The 10,351-nt window shown below is 45.1% G+C and overlaps 1 pseudogene; it reads left to right on the top strand.

Annotated features, from left to right (window-relative positions):
• Window positions 1-808: 808 nt before the first annotated feature.
• Window positions 809-1,460, top strand: LOC141417936 (olfactory receptor 1J21-like; annotated as a pseudogene).
• The last annotated feature ends 8,891 nt before the right edge of the window (window positions 1,461-10,351 follow it).

Here is a 10,351-nt window from a genome sequence, read left to right as displayed (position 1 = left end):
TATGGCTCTTGATACAGCATTTGCCCTTGGTTAATTTTCAACTAATGAGACTTAATTAAAATATAGCAAAAAGAAAAAGGAACCTAATTTTACTTGTAAATCTAACTTTTAATGTCTCTGTGAATTTGGATAAATCATGTAGTTGTGCAATTTCAGTTTCCTTGTGAATTAAGTGACATGTTAAGCTGCAAATATTAGATTAAGTTACATATTGTACAAGAAAGGACCTATACGAGGTCAGGCGTGGCAATGGTGTTTGTAAACACCTTTCTTTCCCAGCTGCTAAGGAGGCAGAAGTAAGGGTGGCACTGTCCAAGGCTGCTAGGAAAAAGCACAAGACCCTATCTGGAAAACAAACTAAAGCAAAAAATATGCTGGGGAATGGCTCAAGTGGTGGAGAGTTCATATCTGTTTCACAAGAGGAAGAAGAAGGAGTACAAGAAAATACCTACATGCTCTGCAATTAAGAGTAGAGGTAATAAAACTACAGCCATTTATAAGAAACCCTATTAAAATTAACCAGGACTTTTCTATGGAGCTATACAATAAAGCAATCCAGATAATCTCAACCTACGTGTGATCTCTTTGAAACTATTTAAGAAGTTTCTGCTCAACTGCTGGCATGTGATCTTACTGTATGATGACAGTTTCTTCCCAATAGACATGGATGGGGACAGACTAGAGACACAGAGTTCTCCTCCTCACACTCTCTGGAAAGGCAGAGCAGGAGGACATTCTCTTTGGGCTTTCTTGGGGCTGTACCTCATTATGGTCAATGGGAACATTATCATCTTGACAAACAGCAGTGATGCCCACGTACCTATTCCTGGCCAACCTCTCCAGTGTCACCATCTACATTTCATCAGTCACTGTCTCCAAGATGCTGGTAAATCACATAGTAGGCAGCAAGTCCATCTCTTACATGGGCTGTATGACCCAGATCTACTTCTTTACCACTTTCATTAACATGGACGGATTTCTCCTGAATGTCATGGTCTACGACTGCCATATTGCCATGTGTTGTCCACTCTACTACACCACGATCATGAGGCCCAGACTCTGTGTCCTTCTGGTGGCCATATTGTGGGTTATTATATACTGTTTTCCTACTTCAAACTACCTTTATTCCCACAATTTGTACATCACTTCCTGTGCGACCCCCACCCAATTCTAAAGCTCTCTTCTTTAGACAGTTTTGTCAATGAGCTGATGGTCTTCACCGTGGGTGGAGTGACATTTATGACACCATTTACGTGCGTCATTGTTTCTAATGCCCACATCTTCTCCATTGTACTGACGCTGCCACCCGTCTGTGGGATACGGAAGCCCTGTCCACATGTGGTTCCCACCTCACTGTGGTTTCCCTCTTCTATGGGGCAATCCTAGGTGTCTTTATGCAGCCTTCATCCTCCTGCTCAGTGCAAGACAGGGTGGCCACTGTCACCTTAAGATACCTTTGATTGATCACTTCTTCTGCATCTGGGGAATACTGACATGACAGGAGCCCAAAGGAAGGTGACCCTCACATCTCAGAACAGAAGTCTACAGCTGAGAGGGCTCCTGGATACCCGACATTTCTTCTTTGTAAAAAGAGCAAGTGAGGCCCAGATAGGTGCAAATCTCATTCGTGACCATTCCTGTAATTAGTGTCACATGATCACAATTCATGCTTTATCATGCACATAACTTGGTACTGGGGTTTGAACTCAGGGCCCTGTGCACGCTAGGCAGGTGCTCTACCACCTGAGCCACACTCTAAGCACTTTTTGCTTTGGGTATTTTGGAGAAAGGGTCTCACGTTTATGCCACAGCTGTCTTGGGAAGAAATCCCCAATTTATACTTCCAAAGTAGCTGGAGAAGATGTGTACCACTATGTCTATCCTTTCATGGCTGAAATAGGGTCTCTTGAACTTTTTTACCCAGGTAGCTTCAAATTGCGATCTTCCGGATTTCTATCTCCTGAGTAGCTGGATTACTGGCATGGGTAGTGGTGCAGGATTCTTCATTTCATTTTTGAGACTAACAGGTGCTTATATCTCCTTAACCAGTAATTTGTTTTTCTATATAAAGGGCTTTCTGACAGACTATAGAGATAACAACAACTGAGGATCAGACATACCACGTGTACACTGTCTTTAGAAGGGCCTACCACCCCCTAAGAAAATGTCCATGACAGTGATATGAGAATTTCAGAGGGCTTCAGAGCTGACACTCCTCAGATTTATCTGCCCCATGATCTCAATAAGGAATTGCCACAGTGTTCACGGTGACAGACACACAGGTTCTCTAGCCCTGGGATATAAACCATTAGCCGCTGGGGTACAGAAAGGTCCTACCCTCAGAGGGTTGTTCACTGCCATGTCAGGTCATTCTTGCTCTGCCCCAGGCGTACGTCTCCCTCTACATCTCACAGCTCAGAACACTACCCATTGCCTGTCCATTGTGCCCAACTAACCTTCTGGTGTTCTGTTACTCAGCATGTGAACTTGTCAGGCATGGGGAACCGGATCCTTTGGATGGTAGCTGTTCTTTACCTGGATCTATGACGTCCCATGAATTTCATATAAGCTGCAGGAAGCAGAGATTCCCCTAAATCTTAAGCATTTACAGTTGCTATAGCACCTTGGGGACATAACGTCATAATTAACAGCAGGATTCCAATTGGAACCCAGGACTCCCGATTCTGAGTCCTGAGTCAGTTCACTCTAGAGGACCAAGTGATCAGGACACCAAGCTTCTTTCCTCTTCTACATGTGAAGAGTAAGTCTCAACAAGGTCACCTCTTCTGTCCTGACATCCAGACAGTGCTCACTTGGATCGCCAGTCCTCAGCAGCCCTTGTGCCACTGGCCTTCTTGCCTGGTAGTACTCTCCTTTCTCAATCTCCTCCACTCTCCTATGTGACAGGTCCTCATTGTACCCATCAACTGCTTCCTGACTTCATCTGGCTACTTGCTAATTCTGACCTCCATTCCACCTTCAGCATTATGGCAGGAGGTGTCTCAGTCCTGTACTCTCAACTCCTTCCTCTCTGTACATCTCTACCCTAAACACAGACTCCTTTAATCCTCCTAACACACTGATTGTATCTGTCAACCAAGTCTCATAGAAAACATGGAAAAGGCCACAATATTCCCAAATATTCTTCCCTTCAAGTAGAAAGCCTAACACCATGTGGCCTCAAGCTGTCCTCACGCTTTTTTTTTTCACCAACTTCAATGCTCTGCTCTCCCAACACAGCTCTCTCTGAATTCTCTCCCTCTCTCTTTGCTCATTCTCTGCTACAAAACTTCCAGGAATCTATAAAACCCTAAGAATTGTGCATTTGTATCAACTCCTTGACTGTTTATAGCCCACAGATCTGTACAGCACACACCTCACAGGACTTCTGCAGCGTGTGAACCCCCATGATAACTTATCTTGGTGCCTATGGGAACAAGACTACATATGATACATCATATATTCTTATCTCTTCAGTATTATCATAGCAGCAGTTCTGTGAAAATATATGAGATATACTAACATGGACTAAATAATATGAGTATTTTGTTCTCCTCATAGTCTTCCTTCTTGTGTTATGCATATCTTTATCCATAGCGCATCCCCTCATTACATTACACACTTCTTGGAGAATGAACCATAGCTTATGTGTGCACACATCATCCCCTACAAAGCCCAGTGAAGTTGGGATTTACTATATAATCAGGTATGGAGGAATCACTGCTGACGTGAGGCAAGGGTAAGGCAAGAAGGAAACTAAAAGATTTCTCTCTCAAGTATTGAGGAGTGTTGACCTGAGACAGTTAAGAAGCTGGAGTTTCCCTGATGGCAAGACAAAGATCAACATACACATAAGAACTTTCTGTCTTTCTCTCCTTCCCCTTTAGCTAGAGCTGAAATTCTTCCTTCCTGGAGAAGGCACTAATCAGCCTAAGCTGGCAAAGCAGAAACCAGAGCAATCTGGAGCAGACATTGCCACCTTCTCACAGTTTTCCCACACTGGAAGTGGAAATTTCTTAATCTTTGTCTCAGCACTCTAAGAGTCATTGCTCTTTGTTAAAATACAGTAGAAAACAGAAGCCCAACGCACAGCTTTGGGAGTTGGTTACTAGCCTGGGAGAGTTATTTCCTTCCTGTGTGACAGACATGGATCATCTTTTCAAACTTGGTGTTTTTCTCCTCTTGGTCGGCCTTTCGTTAATAGGAATCTGTCCCAGCTAAGAACCCATGTGGTTTAGGAAAAGAAATTCTATTTTCCTTCCCTGCATGGGAAACAGGGAAGTGACTTCCTAGACACCAAAACTTAGTAGTGAAATGTAGAATCTGGGGAACTGGAGAACTGACAGATGATCTAGATGTGGAAAGAGCCACTGAATTTGGGACCTAAGGACACAGGGAGATTGAATAGAAACAGCGAGGGTTTGAGGGATAGGCGTGTGTTTGCTTGCTGGTGTGTTTGGTGGAAATTCTCTGTTGCCCACACTGGGCTCAACTTCTAAACCAAAGAGATTTCATACCTTAGTGTTCTGAATAGCTGGGATTATAGCCATGCAGGGCCTCACCTGGCCAGGGCAGAGGTTCCATTGGGAATCTGTTTTTCCCTGAAACCTCAGTGAAAAGGTGAATGTGTGGAGGGAGAGAGAGACAGAGAAGAATAGAAGGAAATCAATGAACATATTAAAAGGTTCAGAGCCAAAGGGAAAACAACTTTCCATCCCCATGACCCCAAATTCATCTTGGAAGCCATATGCATCATGCACAAAGGCCTACCTGAGAGGGAAAAGAAACCCCTACAAGGTCAGCAGCAGGGTGGGAGCAGAGCTGAAAAGCCTCTGTCTGCTTGTCCTGGGCACAGTGTGAGTGGTTATGGGCTGGCCAATTCCACATAAGCCTCACATCTTCTACCTCATTCTGCTAAGCGACTCCTTACCCTGCATCCTTCCTAGCTCCTGCATCCTTTCTCCTGGGCCACCCTCATCTCAGTGCCAGGTTCAGGCGATGCGAAAGATGCCTCCATGGTCTCAGAATCACCCTGGTTATGGGTCTCTATGTGAAGCACTCACAGGACATGAACTGGTCATTAGGACACAGCACCTTGCAGGTCTCTAGTGCCCTCTCCCCACAGAAACAGACACTGTGCCAGACTAGCAGAGTCCCCACTGGGACAGCCAGATAACCAGGGCTATGTCTTGTGATTCGTCTTCCAGACCCAGAGTTAGCAGAGGGCAGGCCTGTGCCAGGACTGCAGGGGGCACCTCACCCTCCTTCCCATGGGCAATTTCAATCTACTACTAATGTGCCATTGGAGGTCAACCCTTTAGATACCAACTGAAACAACTTGGGGAGAAGAGTTTGACTTCTGCTCAGGGAGTCCTGAAAGGGACGGTCATGTCTCATCCCTGCACAGTTCCCCAGACGCTGTTCTCTCCAGAGGGAAGAGGGACCGCCCGTATCATGGCCATTGAAATTTCATGAAACCACCTCCATTCCAAGATGAGGCTGCTGTGCAACAAGATATCCCAGAATGTCTCTCATGAGCTGAGGAGACCCCTCCTGCCATTTACTGCTCATGGCAACCCTCTAAGAGTTTGTATTTTTTCTTCTGAAATTTTGCCTTCTGGTGCTTCAGGTTACAAACTAAAATGTCAATGGGCCTTTAGAAGATTTCTCTGGGCACTGACCTTTTGCCTTGTGTACAATGAAAGCTGGCTTTATCTGCTCAATGAACTCTGTGTCCTAATAAATCCAAAGTTTATGTATAATGAAGTTTATGTATATTGTGCTGCAGTGAAAAATGACTGTTTGGGCTCATGAAAAACAGACCTGGGGCACATTCTACTGTAGTTTCTAAGGGAGTGCTGGTGGGGGGAAGGGAGACAGAGAGAACCAAATAAATTGTAAAGAAATGATAGGTAAAAAAGAAGGAAGGAAGGAAGGAAGGCAAGCAGGAAGAAAATGAGTGGGGCATGCTAAAAACACACACTATTCAACCTGAATGAGCTCTCAAAGGTGAGAGCTAATCCAATGCCAGAAGCAAATTAATATCTACCTACAGGTTGAACATCCATGATCAGGAAATCCAAAATCTGCAATATTGGCAAGTGCCAGTGGAAAATTCCACAGGTAATCTTATGAGACAAGCTGCACTCAAGACAGAAATGCACTACAAATAGTGTATAAAATTACCTTAACAGCTGGGCATGGTGGAGCAGGCCTGTAATCCTAGCACTGGACAGCCTGAGATTTGAAAATTTGAAGTTTGAGACTACATAGCTTCGGCCTGGTAAGTAGAAAAAACAAAGAGAAAAAAGATGAAAATTGCCTTCAGACCACATGTATAAGCTGTGCTTGAAGCATAAATTAATTTTGTGTTGATTCTTCAGTCCCATCTCGAAGGGGTCTCATTAAATATTGTAAACATTCCAACATCTGAAATCTGGAACCCCTCTGATGCCAACGATTTAAATAATAGATATTCAACCTGCATTGGATAATAACTTAAAGTAGAAAAAATATAACTAAATCCGTACAATGAAAACAAGTATTTGAATAAGGAGAGAAATAGGAGAGAAGGAGTTGACTTTCTCTGCAGAAGATGTCCAAGTAGTGCCTTGTAGATCCTCTCTGCCCCTCCCCCCGACCTGAATGTGAAGCTTAATACTCTCCTCTGCCCATCAGAGACACCTGGATTAGTGTTTTGAAGCCAAAGACAATAGAAAAACAGCCATAATCTTCAAAGTAAATATTAACTTAACCAGGTGATAAAGGTTAATATCATCCATATACATAACACTGATACCACGCATCTCTTATATGATTTGATGGGGATACATTACCTCTGTGTAATTATTCTCCCAAAGTCATACTAATTGTATAAGCATAAAAAGTCAGAGAACCCCAAATACAAGGTCATACCTGACCATGATTCTTCAAAAGAGTGAAGAGCATAAAAAAGAAAGCAAAGACTGAGAAATCATTACAGTCAGAAAGAACCACAAGAGACATGGGTTGCAGTCGTCTGTGGCAATACAATGGGAAAGGCTGCCCAAACAGTTGTCCCTCTGTGCTGTGGTCCCAAATCACAGAAACACCACCCACAAATGGAAAATATTCAAAGAGGAAAAAAAAAGTATCTGTACTCAACACACAGACCTTTTTGTTGTCATTATTCACTGAGAATTTGAGTCAAACAACTATTTACATAGATTTACCTTGCATTAGGATTCACAAGTAAACTAGAGAGATTTAAAGCATGCAGGAGGTGGCTGCAGTTTATATGCAAATCCTATGCCATTTTATCTAAGGGATTTGAGCATCTGGAGATTGTGATATCTGCAGAGGCTCCCGAAAGCCTCCTGAAAGACTGATACGGAGGGACAACACTACAGCAGTCATTATGATGACTTCAGATGGTTGACATACAGAGCTCACTTGTGAAGCCTGGAATGGTCTTGGACCTGAGGTGACAGAATGGAGGAAAATCAACCCAGGATGTGCCATGGTTACTGTGTTAGTCATGTGTTCACCGCTGTGACAAACACCTGATAGAAACAACTTATTGGAGGGAAGGTTAATTTTGACTGTTGGTTTCAGAGGTTTCAGTCCATCATGGCACAGAGGGCATGGCAGAGCACAGCAGCTCACTTAATTGTGGCCAGGAAGCAGAGAGAATGCCTGCAATCACTGGCTGCCTCCCTTGCTTCTGGGATGGTGCTGCCAGCATGCAGGGTGGGTTTTTCCTCCTTAGCTAATCCTCTCTGGAAACGCCCTCCTGGACACATCCAGAAGTGTGATTTTTCAGTCTGCTAGGCACTTCTCAACCCAATCAACTTGGCCATCAAGATTAACCATCACGGCCTCTGAAAGAATCTTCTTCTGACTCATTTCTGGAAGCAACAACTTTATCACCCATTCTGGGGGCAGATAAAGATGATGTGGCAGATGTTGGTAGAAAGGCTCATGATAACCTAAGCCCTATGGACGAAAAAGAGACACAAATGCTGGAGAAAAGAGGTTTCTGCTGGGCTGTCAATATCTATCTGTAGTCACATCTACTAAGGAGGCAGAGGCAGAAGGATCTCCAGGTCCAGGCAGCTCTGAGAACAAAATACACGCAAAAAGGCTGGGGGCTACGTCAAGTGGTGAGTGCCTGCCCAGCATGCAGGAGGCCCTGGGTTCAATACCCAAATCTGAGGGAAAAGTGTGCTCATTTCTCTACCCCCCTCTTTCCTCATCGGGTGAACTGGGGTGGTGGGGCTCTGACTACCACACCAAGAAACGGACGCCTTGCTACGGTACCTGAAGACTAGCAGAAGAAAAGGTCAAAGCTTCTGGATTGTGTCCTCACAGCTCTTCCAGAGACCAAGGCTGAGCACACTGCCCATAAGCTTCTGAGCGACATGGTTCATGCTCCCCAGCCGGGAAGGCCATCCTCACATCTTTGCTGTATTTTATTCCAGAGACAGGTAAAGCTCACAGCATCAGAACGGGAACACTCATATGCATGTGGCTTCCTAACTCTGACCTTTACAGCATGAGAGATTTTTTATCACAAAATTGCCAGGCTCTGCTCAAAAGAGACCCTGACACTACCAAACTGCAGCCCCAGATGTAATGATAAATGTCTGACAAAATGGTATTTTGCATCAGAAATTCAGATGGAGACCAGGAAGCTGTGTTCTGGTCGTGACAAAGAACAAGGAGATTGAGAATCCTAATTTCAAATACTCAGACTGAGTCTAACCTAGACCACTGTCTAGGTACTTGGTACCTAGGTTTCTAGGTACTAGGTTTCTTGGTACTGTCTACTCCATCATGTGTCAGTTGGTTCTCAATATTGTTTGTCACCCAACCAACTCCAAATACGCATATTCAGAACAAGCGGAGGATCAGTTAGGTCTGTTCCAAACTAGAATCCATGTTCTTTCACCTCCTTCCTAATCTTCTGATGAGAATAAAAATGAGGCAGAGAATATTTAGAAAACAAAGAACAGAGAATGCAGATCTATAGAGACCCCATCCCAACAGAGACCTGAGCTAGCCTTTAAAATTCCCAACAGGAAAAACTCATGTCCTTGACTTCCAATATGAATACTAGCCCCTTTCTCTCTTCTTTAGCCCCTGTGCAAGCTGATTCATTTGGGATCTGCAGGACAGAGACAAACCCTCTGGTGAACAGCCTATAAAGGAACTGTGGTACTCTCTCTATGGGGTGGGGGGGACCACAAAACCTGCATTTGTGAAATAGGACCATGTTCCAGCCCAGAGGGTAAGAAGACAGACTATGCTGCCCAGGACCCCAGGTACCTTGCCCAGACCACAGAGCAGTGAGAAATGAGAGGACGCTAGTAATAGGTCTGTAGCCATGTGATCCCTTCCAAACTTGCAATTTTTGCCCTCATTATTGATGGGGTGATGGCCCATGCTGTCCTAGCCAGGACTGTATAATGGTTGCAGAAGGTAAGTCAGATAGTGCAAAAGGAAGCAGGCTGTTTTGGGGATGGGTGGGTGCCCATATCTGAGGGACCCTGTGGTGGGAGATGCTCTGGCAAGGGTCTCCATGGGTGGCAGGCAGGTGGAAGCGGTCATCTGACCTACCACAGCCCTTGCTAAAGCTTGTCTGATCCATGTGGGGCAGTCTCACAGTCCCCAGTCAGTGGGGCAGTCACGGAGCCTCCAATCAGGTGGGGTAGTCACAGAGAGCCATCTCCCAGAAGTAGAGGAGAAGGCTCAAGTTCCATAATCTAGAAAAAGGCAGCTGAGTAAGACCAGGGACAACTGGGATGGGAGAGTTCCTCAGTCACTGCCACCACCTGGATGTGAGATGAGGGGTTCACACCTCCTGTCACATGGCCTTCTGGTCATACTCTTCTCAGTGTGCCAGTGAGTCCCTGACCTGCCCCACAGACTCTGCAGAGGATTCCCTGAGTCAGTTAAATGCCCCTTTTAGACTATAATCAACATTGGGCCAGGAACATTACTGCTTACTTATCTCCTTTCCAGACCTTAGAATCCTTCTCCCAGTGTCCTCAGGGGAAACACTACAAGTCCCTAAAAGCAGGGAGGGAGTGGGGTGGCCCTGCCCCCTCCACCCCAGATCCCTGTTTCTTTGGGATCTTGGGTGAGGTGGCATTTGACCTGGGGCACAGGTATAAGTGAGGGAAGCTGTCCTGGGCAGAGAATAAAGGGATGTGAGTTAGTGATCACTGGGTGTGGGGAGTGGACTCACTCTAAAAGGGGGCTGGCCTTTTCCTGAGTGTCTCACAGGATAATAAAGGTCACTGGAAGAGCTCTGCTGTGTGACCCTAGACTGGTCACAACACCTCTCTGAGCCGCATTTGCCAGAACTTGA

Source organism: Castor canadensis, chromosome 16 (assembly GCF_047511655.1).
Source record: "Castor canadensis chromosome 16, mCasCan1.hap1v2, whole genome shotgun sequence".
Taxonomy (NCBI): domain Eukaryota; kingdom Metazoa; phylum Chordata; class Mammalia; order Rodentia; family Castoridae; genus Castor; species Castor canadensis.
Note: the sequence above shows the minus strand (reverse complement) of the source record. Positions and strands in the feature narration are given on the sequence as shown.